Here is a 20,003-nt window from a genome sequence, read left to right on the forward strand (position 1 = left end):
GAACATTGGTTATCCAACTAAGAAAGCTATTCTTGTCCATTAATTTCAGTTAGTCTACCCTGAGTAAATACGCGGGAGTAGACCCATCGAAATTAATGGACAAGACTAACTTTCATAGTTGGATAATCTTAAATATCCATTGACTTCGGTGAGTCTGCTCTGAGGATAACTTTGCTTTGTAACACCGAGTTCTATCGAAATATCACAGAATTTTGATTTTAAAACGTACGTGCTGGACATGCAACACACAAAAAAGTGTGGAATGTTCCTTTTCAATGCTTCAGTCTCAGGAAATGCGCTGGAACAGGGTCCTTTTGCTGATGGCACCCACCCAAATTTTAGAATAGTTTCCTGAAGAAGACTCATGAAGCTGCTGAATTATTTAAATTCTGCTGAAAGACTGGCAATATTTACTAATGTTTTTTTCCTTGACATTGGTTCTATAATCTTGTGATTTGTAGCTTTACTATGCATTATAATAACAATCTTTTCACTAGAATAACTTTGTGTATTCAATACACAAATGCATACAGAGGAAAGCCCGCGGTTTCTAAAAAATTGCCAATATCCTGTACTTCCTCCAGCTGAGGAAGGCAATCCACTTGAGCCCAGCTGCCATGTAGTGCTATTCCCAGAATTAAATTTCTTTCAGCCATTAATTAAAGATGCAATATTTTCTCCTGGGCTTCTGCTTCAAGGGGTGTGTTTTTAATTACTCATCTAAAATACAACTTGACTTGCGAAGTGTACACACACAGAGAGAAAAATGAGTGGAAGTGTATTAGTTCCACCGAATAGCTTTTAATTTGTATCTGCATGACTGTGATAAATTAGATTCCATTTTCCTACCAGAAGCCATAAAAGGTTTTTCTTGCATTGAGGAATAACATTCGTTCCAAGTGAGCTTTTCCAAGAGAGTTGGTTAGCTCTGTTGCAAGAAAAGACTGCAAGGCCGTGTACTTATAGTATGTCTGTGTAAGTCAGTCGTGACCTGAAAATAATACAGTCAACTTTTATAAAGTTCAGGGCGACTGCCTCAGGCGGCAAAGGTAGAAGGGGACAGCAGGGACAGTAGTTTCCCCAGTTGTTTATGTTGCCCAAAACTTTGTATGGCACATCCCCTGTGGTATGTACTGAAGTTCTCACCCTGGGCCAGCAGGGAGATACTGTAGATAGTTTTCACTCAGGTCCACACATGCAAATAAGGAATTGAAAGTGACGTTCAGTGATTGGATAGTTACAGAAAGTTGTTACTGTTGCGTTGTAGTGGAGCTCTATATAAGCAGGCTGGCTGAACCCTTCAGTTCAGTTCTGTTCTGGGTCTGTGAATGAACAAGAGCTGTTTGAAGAATTGCCTGTGTCGTCTGATATGTTCACCCACAACTTAACATCCTGCATCCCCATAACTTGCTTGTTGCTCTCAGTTGCCAGTACTTCCCAGTACTTCCCAGTTCAGTCTGCTTCTGGCAGCCTTGCACACATAGATTGGGAAGGTCGAAAGCAGGCTCCCTGTGTGATTTAGTGCCCTGATTGTGCAGGTAGAACGAGGTCCAAGCTTCTCCTTCTTTCCCCCTCCAAAACAAGGAAAACTGTGGGGTCAGGTGTTGGAAATGTCACAGGCAAGACAAGAATCTGTGAGCATGACCCAAACTCTCCTTGATTCCGTGAACCACTGAATGCCTGGCTCAGGGTTTGGGCATGAGCCCCAGTTCATATTATGTAGCCTAGTCACAATGTTTTGGGCTAGCTGCAGTTTCCAAACTAGTCTCCAAGGGCATCCCCAGCTATATTGCAGTAGTCAAACCTAGATGTTTAGCAGGGTATGGGGAGTGGGGGCCAGGGTATCTGTGTCCCAGAGGAGTCACTGTTTTTCCGAAAGAGGTGTGATTGTTTTAGAAAACAAGCTTTTGAACAGTCCCGTCACATAAATGGACCGTGCTGTTGGATGAACACACATGTGTTCATGCACGCACGCAGTCTATACAGTGTTATTTAAAATACACAGATTTCCTGAAAGCTGCATGCATCCAGTTGTGTGACCATGTGTCGTTCAAGCAGAGAACATTTGGAACAATATATTCTGAAAATGTGACCTGAAAGCTTTAATTGGGCTTCATTTGTCCGTGTTAATGGACAGCAAGTGCTGGAGCAGCTGTAAAGTGAATTTGTTGTTCCTTTTGTCTGCTGTGCTCGATAATGAAATAAAAAGACAAATTATCTCCAATTAAAAGTGATTTGCAGACTATGAGTAGTATAAATACACAACAGAGGTTGCCATTTAGCAGTTGAAACGGATAATCTTCTCTGAGTGCTCATAGCTCACTCTTCTTCCCCTTGCCCTCTCTCTTTGGGTAACCTTTCCCCCACTAATTCAAAGCCATTTTTTCCAGTATGAGTTTGGTACCATAAAACGTTGCCTTGTGTTTGTTTTAAAATCTCAGAGCAAACTTCCTGTGTTTCTGGTCTATTCTTAGCCTTTTGTTATCATATATTTTCCACCGAGATTGTGCATTCTCGGTGTGGCTGGTCTGAAATGACGAAGTCATAATTAAAGCATCATGAAGGCCAACTTGGGGCATGCAGAGAGCAGGTTTGCTTGTTTTGTTTTTCTGTTGTGACAGTGTGTGTGTGGGGGGGATGTTTTACTTCAAAAAGAATTTAGGTCACATCCACACTGTATATTTAAAGCACATTTAGCACACATTTAAAGTACAGTGGTACCTCGGGTTACATAGCTTCAGGTTACATACGCTTCAGGTTACAGACTCCACTAACCCAGAAATAGTACCTCGGGTTAAGAACTTAGCTTCAGGATGAGAACAGAAATCGTGCGGTGGTGGCACAGCGGCAGGGGGAGACTCCATTAGCTAAAGTGGTGCTTCAGGTTAAGAACAGTTTCAGGTTAAGAACGGACCTCTGGAACGAATTAAGTACGTAACCAGAGGTACCACTGTATGTGGCTTCCCCCAAAGAATCCTGGGAGTTATAGTTTATCAAGCGCGCTGGGAATTATAGCTCTGTGAGGGCGAAGACTGTGGTTCTCAGGATGCTTTGGGGGGAACCATGTGCATTAAATATAAGTTGTGGATGACGCCTTACTCTGTGGGGTTTTCTGCCCTCTCCCACCCCGCTCCAGTTTTATCAATACACTCATCTGTTATAATAGTACAGTGGACGCTTGGGTTGCGAATTTAGCACTTCTGCGCATGCGTGACTGCCGAAACCCGGAAGTAACCCATTCCGGTACTTCCGGGTTTCGGAGGGTCCGTAACCCGAAAAAACACAACCTGAAGTGTCTGTAACCCAAGGTATGACTGTAATAGTAATTTTATTATTTATACCCACTTATCTAGCTGGGTTTCCCCTGCTGCTCTAGGCAGCTTACAGCAGGCATAGGCAAACTCGGCCCTCCAGATGTTTTGGGACTACAGCTCCCATCATCACTAGCTAACAGGACCAGTGGTCAGGGATGATGGGAATTGTAGTCCCAGAACATCTGGAGGGCCAAGTTTGCCTGTGCCTGGCTTACAGCATATATAGAAACATAGGAAAACATAGTTAAAAGAAAAAAGAACTTAACTCCTTTATTAAAATGGGGGGGCATTAAAAGGGGGGAACCCTCTATTTAATAGCAGCTGTATGTGTGTGAACTATGAAAATCCCATTTGTCCTCCCAGGGGTTGTTTTGAGCTTGCTTAGCCTGGCAGCTCCACTCCTGCAAATGCCAGACCCCCAAATGTCAAGGCCAGTTAATGTTGCATTTTGTTGTGGTCAGCTGAGGAAGAAGTTGGAGAATAGCTGCCTCTCACTGCTTTCCCAGCAACTGTCGCCCCCCCTCATCCCATGCATTACTCCGTGATGCACTTAGATACCCCGAGGTATATCACTTAGGATATTAGGATATTGCAGAAGCAATATTGCTGCAGAGGAATCCAGTGGATGCTATCTGCAAGGAATGCTTGGCACCTCTCCCAGCAGCGTCCCTGCGTGAACCTGGCTGCTTCCTCCCACTCCTATGGATAAAATAAATAAAGCGCAGGCTCCTTCTTGCCTGGACCTTAAGTCTGGGTTCAGAGGCCCACCCTCTGTGTCAGAGATAAAGTAGGCACCGCTTTTCTATGGTGGCATCCAAATTATTCAGCAACATTCCCCCAAGAAGATCCTCCAGGAACATAGAAATCTGCCATATGCAGCCAAACCATGAGCCCATCTGTCCAGCTCAATATCGTCCACACAATATATTGACCATGTATCTTCAGAAGCCTTTCCTTGCCCCACGTAGGGCCGTCCAAGTGAGGTGGCTACTTCAGATGCCTGGGGGATCAGGCAGCGGTGGAGATGTGTTGGCAAGAGGGCAGAGCTTGTGAGTGGCATGTGGCCTGCTTTGCATTCCCTAAGCTAGTCTGGTGACCTCAAGTGCACTGAGGATATCAAGTCCGGTCAGCTTTTGTATGCAGAATTTGAGGGGTGGGGTGGGGTGGGCAGGCACCTTCCTGTGCTTCAGGTAGCAAAATGTCCTGGACCTACCCTGATTCTATCTGGCGGTCCCGGGGATTAAACTCCTCTCCTTGCACTTAGCACTTAAGACTTGTTTGCCTCAACGCGGCTTTTGATTTATTTATGGTTGCTGGGCTGTTTCATCGATTTTATGATACAGATTAGCATTACGTGTGCAGTATCTTAATTGAGGCATTTTTGATTGCTTATGTTTCATGGTGCCCTTTCAACCAAGCTGTTAGTAGCTTTGTATATAATATGTATAGAAAAGTGGCACGTAAGGACATCGAAATAAAATAAATAACTGATGTTGCAGGAGCGGCAAAAGCGGCCCTTCTCTTCCCACACAATTTGGCTTGTAAGGGGCTCCCTTAAGAGTGTGAGGACCACAAGCAATACCAAAAAACACGGTCAATGTCATGGTCTTTGTTTTTTTAAATAGAGATGGTTTTTATGAATGTTTGTTTTTAATTGGTTTGTGGGTTTTAGCTGTGTTTTCAACTACAATTCTGATCTTGCCGAAGTCTAGTTTGCAGTAAGATGTGAACACTGTCACTGTATTAAACCACCCTCAGTCAGAAATTCAGTAATATCGGAAGTTCGCAGTCTCTTATATATTTCTTCTTCTTCTGCCCATTTGTGTGTATGTGTGTCTGTGGTTTCCACCCCACTTTTTTCTTTTTCCAACTAACATAAAAGCAGAGTGCTGATATGTGTTGCTTTCTTTTTAAAAAAATTTTAAGAAACCCAAATGTCTTCCTAGAGATAAAAAGTGCCTGTCAAAACAACCTGAGAAGAGGGTGACAGCTATCCAGTTGTCAACATACCGTAGCAACTGTACTCTAGCTTCTAATAATAAACAGGCAGAAGTTATTTGTAAGCTGATTATTAAAGGACAAATTTAAACTTGCCCTCTTACACGAGAATAACGGTTTCAGGCCCCAGCTGAGACTATAAAGACACGGACAGAGGGTTTTGCAGGTAGAACCAGAATACAGACTGAAAGGGGGCAGGGGGGTTATAATATTTAAATGCTAGGAAAATGCAAGTAAAGACAAGCGTGTGTGTGTGTCTAACTACAGATGGGAGAATATTCCAAGTCCTGTATGTAGGAGTGGGATGGATACTAATAAACTGAGAAGAAAATCTTAATTGATTCTTTAAAGCAGGAAGAATAGCCTAGTCCCAAAATGGCATGCGACATTGAGGATGAAATTGGGTTGGGAGTCAGGGGGAAGGTTCCACATTCAAATATCAAGCTATTCCTGTTCCTATTATTAATTGCATTTGAATACAGTACTGCCCATCATCCAAAGATAACAGGGCAGTTCACAACATAAAAATACGAAAGGATAACACAGAATACATAACAAAACAAAAACAAACCGATAACACTCCCCCACAAAGACGTTTAAAAGGCCATAAAATGTTAATGAGCCAGTGGTTCTAGAGAAACATTTTCGCCTGGTGCCTAAAGATGTACAGTCATACCTTGGGTTACAGACGCTTCAGGTTGTGTTTTTACGGGTTGCGGACACCCAAAACCTGGAAGTATTGGAACGGGTCACTTCCGGGTTTCGGCAGTTGCGCATGCGCAGAAGTGCTAAATCGCGCTTTGCGCATGTGCAGAAGTGCCGAATCACAAGCTGCGCGTGCGCAGATGCGCTGCTGCGGGTTGCGAACGTGCATCCTGCACGGATCGCGTTCGCAACCCGAGCGTCTGCTGTATAATGAAAGCGCCAGGCGAGCCTCCTAGTGGAGAGCAATCCCTCAAACGGGGAGCCACTGCAGAAAAGTCCCTTTCTAGGGTTATCAGTTCCATGAGAAAAGCCTTCTTAGAGGCTGTGTTTCTATTTGTTAAGTTATAAACTTTGTATTTAACCTACTGTTATCTCAAAACGAAAACAATTAAGTTGGTACAAAAAGTGTAACTTTTCTGCTTAGCCTGTTGAGAACTGTTCAGCTGCGTGCATGGACACAGCACACTTTGCAGAGTTTTGAGTTTCTAGAGTCTTGAAGCTACCTTGTGCTTAACAGTTGGTTACTTTTCTTGTTTTCTTGTGAAGTCAACTGTTTGAAATATGGGACAAATGTCCTTTAATACAGAAGCCCTTTAATATAAATTGTCTTTGGGCAGGTATTTTACGGAACATATGAATAAAGTAACTTAAATTCAGTAAATAAGCAGTGAGAGGTAAATTGCCCTGTCTTTTCCCCAGTGCATGGCAGTCTCCAGACAAAACTGGGCACCTACATTTGCATGTTATACTAATCAGAACACAAGTTCTGCTGTTGGGCAAGTGCCAGTAGATGGCATTCAAATGAGATCATGGGGGAGGAGACTCCTCTGATAGTATCTATGTTAAGTCTTCTGTTTCATGATTGAAACATCAACAAGGGAATAGTTAGTGTAGGGATGGTGCTTCATGGAACTGGGTGACTATTGCAAATGTATATTATGTGGATGCATGGAGGGATGAAATCTAATTATGAACCAGAGTTAATATCTCATAAGCAACATCAGCACGTGCTTCCTCGCACAGCTATAAGGATGGCCACAGATGTGCTTAGGCTGGTACTACACACCTGCTTTGCACCAGGTCAAGTTGTTTGCCCATCTCTGCCTGGTCTTAGACAAGAGAGCTATCCCATTGTCTGCTACCCGATGCTTTTTAATTGGAGCAGACAGGATGCAAAGCAAGTGTTCTGCTGCTGGGTTATGGATCAGGTATGCATATCAGCTAGGAGGTTTTTAGATGGACAGAAAAACCCATCTGATATTCTGACAGCCATTCAGAAGCATAGAATTGTAATCTTGGAAGGGACCCTCTAGCCCAAACCCCTGCAGCAATAATAATAATAATAATAATAATAATAATAATAATAATAATAATACTGTAATACTAATAATACTAATACTACTACTAATAATAATTTATTTATACCCTGCCCAACTGGCTGAGTTTCCCCAGCCACTCTGGGCGGCTCCCAATCGAGTGTTAAAAACAATACAGCATTAAATATTAAAAACTTCCCTAAACAGGGCTGCCTTCAGATGTCTTTTAAAGATAAGATAGCTGCTTATTTCCTTGCAGGAATATGCAGCTGTCCCATATGGGGATCGAACCTGCAACCCTGGCATTATCAGCACCATGCTCTAACCAACTGAGCTATCATTTGGAGGATATGCTTAATAATATAAGAATAATAAAAATATTTATTTATACCCCACCCTCCCCAGCCAGGATTGGGCTCAGGGAGGCTAACATCCTTAATTACATACTTAGTGTAAACCCCCACTGTTCTACCCGGACATCGAGGTCCAGCGCCGAGGGCCTTCTGGTGGTTCCCTCACTGCGAGAAGCCAAGTTATGGGGAACCAGGCAGAGGGCCTTCTCGGTAGTGACACCCACCCTGTGGAACGCCCTCCCACCAGACGTCAAAGAGAACAACTACTAGACTTGTAGAAGACATCTGAAGGCAGCCCTGTTTAGGGAAGCTTTTAATGTTTGATGGATTACTGTATTTTAATATTTTGTTGGAAGCCGCCCAGAGTGGCTGGGGAAGCCCAGCCAGATGGGTGGGGTATAAATAAATAATAATAATAATAATAATAATAATAATAATAATTCCAGTGGTGGGTATCAATAACCAACCTATTTTTTCACTGTTGAATCAGTAAGAAGAAAAAGAGGAAGAGTCTGGATTTGATATCCCACCTTTCACTCCCCTTCAGGAGTCTCAAAGCGGCTAACATTCTCCTTTCCCTTCCTCCCCCACAACAAACACTCTGTGAGGTGAGTGAGGCTGAGAGACTTCAGAGAAGTGTGACTGGCCCAAGGTCACCCAGCAGCTGCATGTGGAGGAGCGGAGATGCGAACCCGGTTCCCCAGATTACGAGACTACCACTCTTAACCACTACACCACACTGGAGTTGGAGAATATATTGGAAGTATTAAGGCCACACAAAGCTTCCTCTCAGGTGCAGTTTTGAGGAAATTGCACTGAACCTGAAGTACTTAAGCTAACTTTTGCATTAATACGGGAATAGGGATCCCGTTGGTTGAAGAGACATTACTATGTCTCTTTTACTTGGAGTGTAAATATTGCAATATCAAGGTCTGGAAAGGGAAAATCCAGTTTTCTAAAGAATGGACACCAAAGTATTTCAAAGATACTGATGAGCCCTTGAAAGTAACAAATGACATTGTTGGCATTGCCAAGTCCTTGAAAGCCATTGATGGTAACTGAAGCTGGGCAGGCCCACTGAAATGGAAATCTGAGCTCTGTAGGAGCCAGCATTTTGGGGCTCCCAGTCCTTGTACAAATGCCCCCCACTCCTTCTTCCATCACTGGGCATATTGGGATTCTGCTGTTGGCTGTGTGGAGGAAACGAGAGAATGGGGAGACAGCGCTGGTTGATATGCCAGGTCAGATCTAGAGAGGAAAGGTGAATCTCACACCAAGAATATGGAGGACCCTTTTGGGAACGAAAGCTTTAGTCTGTGCTTTTTTTTTCTGGAAAAAAGGTAGGGGAACTTACCACGAAGTTTGTTGGTTCTTTGTGGGCCCAGTCGCAGTCCCACACGCTCCCCGGGCCACGGCTAAATGTAAGAAGTGATTAATAAACTCAAGAAGACAATGATCTGGATTAGAAATGGCCACAACTTTATTGATTACAGGTATAGGTGGATTTTTGGCTCTGGCATTGGGTGTATGTCCATTCCAGCATCCCCAGATGAAAAAATTGCTTATTTAATTTTTAAAAGGAAAAGGAACTCCGTTCCGCTGAGTTCCTGCTCAAGAAATCCCTGGTTTTAGCTATCCACCCAGCCACCCCATGATGCTTTTTATCAGTCCAGGAGCTGAAGGCCTGGTTGGCATTTCCTGTTCTTAATAAGTCCTCCAGCTTTCCAAGTCACTGTTCTGGACCATGGTATGCAGGTGGCGCTGTGGTCTAAACCACTGAGCCTCTTGGGCTTGCCGATCAGTAGGTTGGCGGTTCAAACCCCCACGATGGGTACGCTAATCTTGCTGGCATGAATAAGTTTTGTGATACAAACTTCCACATACTGCATACTGAATCAGATGCGTAGGTACCCTGATGTTTTCCCTTACTTGATTTATCCTGCTGTCTGTGTTCTCACTCCACAGCTCTTTCATTTTCAGTTTAGCACAGTGGCTAATCAGATACCTATGGGAAGTCCACCAGCAGTATAACCACCAGTTGAGCCCCTGATCCTGGATCCTTCATGCTTAGTAGCCATTGATAGCCTTATCCTCAATGAATTTGTCTAATCCCCTTTTAAAGCCATCCGGGTGGGTGGCCATCACTACATCTTGTGATGGAAAACTCTACAGTTTTTACTATGCATTGTAAGAAGTACTTTTTTTTTCTCTGTCCTAAATCCCCCACCATTCAACTTCTTTGGATGACTCCACCTTCTAGCATAATGAGAACGGGAGAAAGATTTTCCTCAATCCGTTTTCTCCATTTTGTGAAGGTCTATCACATGGGTAGGCAAACTAAGGCCCGGGGGCCGGATCCGGCCCAGTCGCCTTCTAAATGCGGCCCACGGATGGTAGAGGAATCAGCGTGTTTTTACATGAGTAGAATGTGTCCTTTTATTTAAAATGCATCTGTGGGTTATTTGTGGGGCATAGGAATTCGTTCATTCCCCCCCCTTCAAAATATAGTCCAGCCCCCCACAAGGTCTGAGGGACAATGGACCGGCCCCCTACTGAAAAAGTTTGCTGACCCCTGGTCTATCACATCTCCCCCTTTCCCCTCTAATCCAGTGTTTCTCAAACTTGGGTCTCCAACTGTTTCTGGACTACAACTCCCATCATCCCTAGGGCCAGTGGTCAGGGATGATGGGAACTGTAGTTCAAAAACAGCTGGAGACCCAAGTTTGGGAAACACTGCTCTAATCTTAGAATTCCCAAATGTTGTAACATTTTCTCACGGGGGAACTGCTTCAGCTACTTAGTCATTTTGGTTGCCCTTTTCTGCATCTTTTCCAGTAATATGATATCCTTTCTGTGATGCTGCAGCCAGAATTGTGCACAGTTTCCCAAGTGTGGTCATGTCTCGGCCTTCTTCTTACATCCATGCTTATAGAAAGCTCTTTCTGCTATGTGAGTTGTTGTGTCCCCTTGTGAATTTTGTTTTGAGATTTGCATGAGATTTGCCATGGGAAGTCAAACTGGCTCTGCATGAATGGGAACAGGTTTGGTGGGCTGCAATACACTTTTGCATGGGCCTCGTGCTTCCTCAGGCATCCCCCAAAGAAGGAAAAACTGGGTTAACAGGGGGAAAGTTGTTCCAAACAAATGCTCTACTTTCCACTCATTCTGCAGTAAAGCAAACATATTCATTCAGAATGTCCATTTTGTGTGTGTCACTGTATTTTCAAAATAAACAGAAAAATCCATCTCCTTTGCTTTTTCATGTGCAGAGTACTCTCCAGAATGCATAAAAAAGTAAAACAGGGTGTAACATTCTCTAATGGCTAAAAACAAACTGCAATTGAAATATAGCACTTTAAACGTTTGAAAATAAATGCATCACCATCAGTTAAAGGGGCATTAAATTGCTTAACCACTTCCTGTTTTGGACTAAGACAAATAAATTTCCCAATCATTACTCAGCTGAGATCAATATTGGCCACGTGCGTAGTACAACTTGATTCAAAATATGAGACCTATTAATCATCGCTTGGTTTATGGTATTTTCCATAGCTTCAGGCAATGCTTGTGTTTTTGTGAAGGGTATAGTTGCCTTTTCGTATTGCCCTTTTTAAAAGATCAAGTTGTATACTCAATACATAAATTCCCAATACTTGAGACAGGGGCAAAACTAGGCTTCATTTCACCTGGGTCAAAAACCCAGTTTGGTTCCCTCTCACGTGCATTTGTGTACACACACACACAGATTGGGAGCCTCAGTGACACCCCTCTAGAAGCTTCACCTGAGGCAAAAAACCTGGCTAGTCCCACTCCCACCACACACCCCGCCATAGCTAAGGCTCTGCTTGGGAATTGTTTCCGCGGGATTGAAGGCATTCCTCGGTAGACCCAAAGAGCCATAGGCCATTGCTCCAGGGTAGTTTGCCCAGTAACAAGAACAATCCATCATTTCCAAGCAAAAAGCAGGAACAGCAAATGTTCCATTGCAGAGCTGAAGGGGCTGGCTGAAATTTGCCACTGCCATAGGCAGTGATGTTGTCGTGGTTTTCCTAGGGTTTAATCTGAACCGGTTTCAGTGCATTGGATACTTTTTTTGGTATGTGAGCAAGTTGTGGTTGGTGCTCATGATTGCTGCTGCTGCAGAAAGTAGTAGTAGTAGTTGCAATTATTCCTAATAATAATCATCATCATAGCTGTCAACCTTCCCTTTTTTTGCGGGAAATTCCCTTATTCCAGCGCCGTTTCCCACTGCTATCCTGGATTGTTAGGTATCCCGTAGACTGTCCCCAGGACAGGTGAGGCTGCTGATCCCTTATTTTCAAATCCGAAAGTTGACAGCTATGATAAGAATAATAATATATCCTCCCCTTCCTCCCCAAGGAGCCCAGAGTGACAATTGTACTTGTTCCTTGTGCTGGATGGAATGTCTATCTTGTCAATGTTGCTTGTTAAGTTGTGGGTGAACATATCAGACGACACAGCGATTCTTCAAACAGCTCTTGTTTATTCACAGAACAGAACTGAAGGGTTCAGCCTGCCTGCTTATATAGAGCTCCACTAGAACGCAACAGTAACCATTTCCTGTAACTATCCAATCACTGAACGTCACTTTCGATCCTTTATTTGCATATGTGGACCTGAACTATCTACAGTATCCCCCTGCTGGCCCAGGGTGAGAACTTCAGTACATAACATTGCTTTTGTATGATCTTGATCAACACACCTTGGGGAGGGCTTTTTGAAACGGGAGGTGTTGCTTGTCTCAAATGAACATAACAAGAAAGCCCCTGTTGGCCCTGATCCAAGGCCCACCCTATTCTCACAGTGGCCAGCCAGATGCCTATGGAAAACATGCAAGCCAGGTCATAGCCCTCTCCTGCTATTTTGCATCAAGTGCTCTCAGAGGCATGGCGCTTTTGATCTTGGAGGGAATGCCAATCTGCTTCTTCTGCATTTGCAGCACACCAACCTCCCTGCTGTCATGCCCCTTTTCCTCCTGTTAAGTGGGAGCAGCCCATCTTGGGGAAGCCAGCAGAGTGGCTCTGTCCCACCCGCTGACCCACTTCTGCTTTTGGGTAAGCGTACAAAGGCTGTAAAATGCCTTGCCCCCTAATAGTAGCTGAGAGCTGCACTTTAAAACTTTGCAACTCAGAAAATCCTTGCCCTGCACTTTGACCACCATGACTTTACCCTTTGCCAAAGAGATAAAGCTCAGCTTTTGGTATGCACTTTTTAAAAAAAAGATTATGTAAATAGTTGACTTATCTGCAGGCAGATCTCAGCAGTGCTTCTTTAGCTTCTGGCCGATGATGCTTTTGCAAATCTGCAGATAAGCTGTTGAGAATAAATGACTGATTGCCACAAGGAAAGACTCCTCTCTCTCTCTCTGAGATTAGGATCTCGAGACTCACCAAACACAAAACGAATAATTGGGGCTCCAGCGTTGGGTATTATTATCATCACTCTAGTGTGATCTTGGCCCGCATTTTATTAGAGCTATCATAAATGCACATGATGTGAAATAAAGCAATAATATAAAAAGCTGAGAGTGAGTTTTGGCAAGCATGCTTTCGATGTGGTTGAGCAGATTCATGCTTCCGACAACAACTTGTAGCGAAACTGTTTAGGCATTGCAAACCAGCCTTAAAAGTGGCTACTGGAAGAAAATGGTTGAATTGCATCAATCGTTTTGTTTGAAAAATGGGGAGGGTGTCCATGGGGGAAGAACCCAGTTGTCCAGCATAGGAAGAACCCAACTGTCTCACCTCTAAAGGTCTCTTCACTTAGTACATTTAAAAGGTGCACACAAAAGTTTCCCCCTCTGTGTGCTACAGTGACACAGTCAGCGGGAGGTCAGGTAAGCACTGCAGCACCACTATACTGTCTGCTACTGGACAGTCCTCTAAGATAGAAAAGTCATTTACAAAGTGGACCAAAGCATAAAACTGAGGATCTCAGGAGCTGTACCTGCAACGCCTTTGGTATGGTTTGGCCTTCAGCACCTGCCTGAGAGATGTTGCTATCTGAAATGAAGGGCAAGATGGCATCCTCTTCCCATTCCATGCAAAGAAGCCAGCTGGGCTGAATCTTACTTAACAACACAGGTGATGGGGTAGCATCCTCTGCTGCACCTGAAACAATGAACTAGGTTAGGGAGCAGGACATGCTGTGCATTGTGGTGGAGGGGTGTGTTTGCTTAGGAAGTACAGCTATAGGGCTGCCCCCGTTTCCTCCAGTATTTTCCACCTGAGGCTGCTACCTCCCTCTGTGCCTAATGGTAGGGCCAGCCCCACTGGTCTTCTTTTAAAGACTGGATTGACCCACTGGCGGGGGAAGAGGAGTGCGGTGGGAGCGCACCGCCCCCAGCAGCGCCATCCCAGTGGGGTGCCATCGTGGCTGCACCCCCACACGTGCTGGGCTCCAAGCCCCTGCAGGCGGCGCGCCATGCCCCCAGGACGGGCGCCACGGCCCCAGGACGAGCGCCAGCCCTGCCCCCCGGTGCCAGAACATGAAGCTCCTCCCATTGAGCGGTTTCTAAAGGTGCCGGGCTATGCAGTTAGCTCACTCCAGACATTATCCATGGAAGTCAGTGGTGTGGCTTCTACTGCTAAAAGGAAGTAACTCTGGATGCAGCCAGTGAGTGGATTACTTTTGCAGCTCTTTGGATTCCGTGTTATATGAAGGTTGTTTTTGATGCTGTGGGCATGCCATTTATGTAAAGCGGTAGTAAACATTGCATCATGCTCAGCAAGGAGAAGGAAACGTAGAATCATTATTTAATTGCCCCTTTTAAATACCCTAAAGTTATCCGGTCAGTTTGGTCAGCAGTTTGAAGTTTCCATGCGTCCCGTCCAGAAAGCCGGGTATATGTTCTTTCATCTCCTGGTAACATTTAAAAGTACTGTTCTTGTTCTGCAAGTTGGCATTTGAAGCTGTGATAGCAAGCCTTTTGACAGCAGCATTTATTTCTGACAGCTTAATTACCCATGGGTTCCTAACCTTTGAGTTGCGGGGACTAATGACTGCACGCACACACACACACAGCACAACCGTGGTATGACAGGACACTCTCCTTTCACTGAGCTTTCTGTAAGAGCTGAGCTGGTCGGTTCCTCAAGAGCTAACAGGACACAGCCCAAGGCATTTTCCCTGACTGATCAGAGCAGCAAGTGTACTGTCTGCCTCAAGTCAAGGTTCATAGCAGTGCTCAAAGCTAGGAAAGTTATTTCGGCACCTGACACTCAAAACCAGAGTTAAGCCTTAACCCTGTTTTTGGCTGTTAAGCTTTGTACTACGAGGCAGGAAAAAAGCACCTCACAAACGGATCTCATCCCCATGTCATCTGACAGTAAGAATGCAATGATCATAAATTAAATGACAAATGATTTCGTCACATTTTATCGTTAATTGTTGCTGGCATCCGTCTGTCTCGAGAGACAATGGAGTGCGCTTGTGGGGGTGAAGTCAAACTGTTGCATTAGTAGCACCAAAGTGACCTCCCCAGGGCGCAACCTGGGCAGTGTACATGGAGGTCCTCGGCTGCCGATCAGTTATGTGAGGTGGCTACCTCACTCTGCCTAATGGTAGGGCCAGCACTAAGGCAGAGATAAAATCAGGGGTTGGCAAACTAAGGCCCATGGGCCGGATCAGGCCCAATTGCTTTCAGGATCCGGCCTAGGGACTGTCCGTGGATCGGCGTGGGGATTCTGTTCGTTCGGGCTGTGCCATTTCCCCCCCTGCGCCATTCCATTCCCCCCTCTCTCACACACACTGCGGCGGCACCTCCTCCCTCCCTCCTCCTGGCTTTTTCCTACCCTGCCTAGAGGAGGAATGGGGCTCCGCTGAGTTGGCTGAGCACCATTTTAAATAGCCCCTCTCTGGAGCCAGCCCTTTCGTACTGCTCATCTTCCCTCAGCCACCGCCACCTTGGTACTCCTGTGGGCCAGAGAGCGGAGTGGACAAACTCGTTCTGCCTACTCACAAGAAGCAGCAGCAGCAGCGGTGGTGGTTGTGGTGGTGGCAGGAGCCCCAGGGAAGGTAAGCACAGCAGTTGGGGCTGGGGCTGGGGGGTGGGGAGGAAGACTACTTGCCGCTCTTGCCTCTTCTTCCAGCTCCGCCCCCCGGCGCTACTTCTCCAGCCCGCCACAAGGTCTGAGGGACAGCGGACCGGCTTGCGGCTAAAAAAAATTGCTGACCCCTGGTTATAACTCTTGGGTGTGTTCTCATGGAAAGGCAGGATATAAATTCAATATAAGAAATGATATTTGCACATACCATAGTTCATAAAAAATACTTGGGGCAAATCAAACTGAAATGCACTCCTCCCTATTCAGCTGTGAAGCTCACAAGGCAAGTAGAATTTCTCTTATTGTGGACTCAGTGCTGCTCAGTGCATGCATGTTTTGGTAGTGTCCACATGACTGTGGTTACCTTCAGCTAAATTTGATCCAGATTTACCATTTCCAAATCCATTACCAAATCCAATAAGCAAAAACCGCCCAAACAAATGATGATTCTGGATTTAAGGGGAGAGGTGGATGGAGGATGCCATTTTGACAAATGCGATATTGTGTGGGCACTGCAAAGAACCTGACCAAGTGCACAAGAAACTGCCATGTGAACTGTCCCCAAATCTCTCAGTACAGTGGTACCTCGGGTTAAGTACTTAATTCGTTCCGGAGGTCCGTTCTTAACCTGAAACTGTTCTTAACCTGAAGCACCACTTTAGCTAATGGGGCCACCTGCTGCTGCCGTGCCGCCGGAGCACAATTTCTGTTCTCATCCTGAGGTAAAGTTCTTAACCCGAGGTACTATTTCTGGGTTAGCAGAGTCTGTAACCTGAAGCGTATGTAACCTGAAGCGTATGTAACCCGAGGTACCACTGTATAACCAAAATGGCAGAGTTGTAAAAATCAAACGGGGGGGGGGGGGGTAAAACCCATGACGGGGACCGTGAGCTCCTGGATATGGAAATGAGATGGACAGAGAAGCAAAAGAGCCCAGAAACTGTGTGATCCAAAACCTTTCACAGACTATCTAGACTTTAATTAAAATCTGCGTATGAATAAAACTAAATAAAAGGGGGAAGAAAGCATGCTTTCTTTGTTTAGAGATGAGGTGCACATATGTACTGTAAGACATACCAGTTTCAGAGAGAAGGGAGAATGCCTCTTCTGAGATTGTGGCAGCCGCTTACATTGTATTTTATACAGTATTAACATTTATGGGGTGGGGTGGGGGGTTGGCAGTAAATGTGTTGCCTGGTAAATAAGAGGCACCATTTTTAGTCATAATGCTTTTCCTTGATTAATCTAGCCAAGTAACCAGCTAAAGACCACAACCCTGATTGACAGCTTTGTGGATTTTAAAAGTTGGGAAAGAAGCAGCTAGTTTTTGCAGAGAATTTGATTGCAGCTGGTATAAAGGTAAAGGTACAGGACCCTTGGATGCTCAAGTCCAAGCAAATTTGACTATGGGGTGCGACGCTCATCTCCGCTTTCAGGCTGAGGGAGCCGGCATTTGTCTTCAGACAGCTTTCCCAGGTCATGTGGCCAGCACGACTAAACTGCTTCTGGTACAATGGGGCACTATGACGAGTGCCAAAGGGCACAGAAACTCTGAAATATAGTCCTTGTGGTGGGGGGAAGGCTTGTAGCTTAGTGGCAGAGCAGTATCCTGAATATCTGCAGGTGGGGCTGGGAGAAAACTATGTCAGGAACCCTGAAGATACACTACCAGGCACTGCTAAGCTAAAAGGACCAATGGTCTGAGTTAGTATAAAGGAGATTGAGAACTTAGTTCACAACATGAGCTTCTCCTGATGGCTCTCCATTACTGACTCCTCATGTGCTTCAATCAAGTAATAGCTTAATTTCCATCATCCAGCAGCACACACTTCTCTCTTGTATTCCTTCCCTGGAGCATTTTAATTCAAAATAGCTGATAATAATAGTGGGCGACCAGCAATCGGTATCATAGAAGTGTCCCCTTTTGCTGTAGATGTTGGGGTGGGGTGGGGAACCTTCTAAACGCTACTTAGTGGGGCTATTGTGTCTGTAATCTTAAGCATCTAAGGCTATTTAAGGCATTGCTGAGGTTGCCGAACAAGTACCTTTGTTGGAGAAATTAGTTTGGGAGGAGCCTTGCATGTGATTATACGCCACGAGTGTATTTCTTTATGATGAAGCTTTTGCGATTCAGTTGGCTGCTTCTGCAGAAAACTTATCTCTTTAACCTGCGGTATTCCCAAAGGCTCAAGTAGAGACTTAGTTGGGCTTAGATGTCTCCTGCACATTTACCTTTGAAAAAGAACAAATCTTGCAAAATGTTTTTGATTAAAAAAAAATGCTGTGCAGCACAGATACAATGGGATGTGGACTGCTTGCATGTGCATAGGAATATTTCCCCCAGTGTCATGGGGTGGGGTGGGGTGAACCCGAGTGTTCCTGTATCAAAAACCAAGAGGACTCTAGAAACTAATGGGAGATTTTGGGCAATCATACGTCAGCAAGAACCAACCTTTGCTCTTCCTCCTTTTCCAGGGAAAGCAATCAAAGTCTTCAGTTAAATATAGTTTTCCATTTCTTGAATACGAGCTGCCTTCAACCCCAACTTGGGAGAAAGGCGGGAGAGAAAAATGACTGCCAGCAGTGCTGGCCCTAGTATTAGGCAGAGTGGGGCAGTCAACTCATCTGGGAAATGCTTCTTCTTTGGGGATCACTCGTAGCTGAGTAAGATTGTCTTCCATAAACACGGTTTTAACAATGAGTCCGTAAGTGACTGTGGAGGCCAATTCTGGATCCACATGTCCTTCCACAGTGGGGACATTGGTTTCCGGGCGGGAGTTGATCACGGTGTGGATTTGCCAAGCGTGCCTTCCTCCTAGCATGTTTCTCCCTTTCGTCCTGAGTTCGAGTGTCTTCAAAGCCCATGACACCTTTGGTAAAGGCTGTTCTCCCACTGGAGCGCTCGCAGGCCAGTGTTTCCCAGTTGTCAGTGTTTATATTACATTTTTTTAGCTTTGCCTTGAGACAGTCTTTAAACCTCTTTTGTTGACCACCAGCATTACGCTTTCCATTTTTAAGTTTGGACTAGAGTAGTTGCTTTGGAAGACGATCATCAGCCATCCGCACAACATGACCAGTCCAGTGAAGTTGATGTTGAAGAATCATTGCTTCAACACTGGTGATCTTTGCTTCTTCCAGTACACTGATATTAGTTCGCCTGTATATGCTAGAGCGTGGGCAGCAGCAGTGAGAGGTTGGTGCCCTCAACTTTCTGAGTTAGTCTGCTGCCCTCAGGTGTGGTAGAGGATGATGACCCATCATTATAATCCAGTGTTGTAGTAAAATTCAGCTACAAGTCCAGTTGGCTTCCATACATTCTCTCTTTCTGTGTGTATCTTGTCCTTGCCTCAGGTATTAAAGTTTCTTGGGTCGGCTCTGCAAAGTTTTATAGGGCTTTATAGGGAAGCACCAACAACCTGAGTTGAATGCTCAGGGATGAACTGGGAGCCAGTGAAGTTTTTCAGTACCAAAAAAAGATGTGTTTCACTGAGTTCTCTGGGACTTGATCCCAAGTAAGCATGCACAGGATTGCAGCCTAAAACAGAATAGTTTGCCTCCTTCACTGTTGTGCCCTCAGGTCAGCACACCTGTGCTGCTGGGCCTGTGGTGTATAAAGTGATTGCCTCTCCTTGTTTCTTAACAGGAAAACAGAGGCACGGCCTAAGGAGACAACAGGCTGAAATTATGAATTAAGTGCCACTCCCTTAAATAGTGGGCACAGGTCGGTGAGCAGCAACTTGAATTAGGCCCAGATGGGGCCATTGAGAAATGAGATATTGGCATGCTTGGGGGAAAACCCATGTTTTTAGAAATGCTATCTATATAAATAAAAGGGCAGGGGGAGAAAAACAACAACAAAGTTGATTGAGCTTGTTCAGAAGCCATAGGATGCTGAAAAGAAAGTAAAACTGGACAACTGGGCTTTGGTGGGGATCAGAATGCCCTGTCTGAACTCCGTTACAATACACTGGAGGAAGGTATGGCTGACTGGTAAGCAGGCAAGGATACAACCTGCTTGGAGGCGAGGACACATTTTGTTGTTGGTCCCATTCCTTGTACAGTGGTACCTCGGGTTACAAACGCTTTGGGTTACAAACTCCGCTAACCCAGAAATAGTACCTTGGGTTGCGAACTTTGCCCCAGGATGAGAACAGAAATTGTGCAGCTGTGTTGCGGTGGCTGGAGGCCCTATTAGTGAAAGCGCGTCTCAGGTTAAGAATGGTTTCAGGTTAAGAACGGACCTCCGGAATG

At 45.0% G+C, this 20,003-nt stretch overlaps 1 protein-coding gene across 2 annotated transcripts in view; it reads left to right on the forward strand.

Moving 5' to 3' along the window:
• The window catches only part of EPAS1 (endothelial PAS domain protein 1), a 125,419-nt gene that overhangs the window by 47,387 nt on the left and 58,029 nt on the right, over window positions 1-20,003 (forward strand). The window lies entirely within an intron of this gene.

Source organism: Podarcis pityusensis (genome assembly GCF_964106645.2).
Source record: "Podarcis pityusensis genome assembly, chromosome: 3".
NCBI classification, from domain to species: Eukaryota; Metazoa; Chordata; class Lepidosauria; order Squamata; family Lacertidae; genus Podarcis; species Podarcis pityusensis.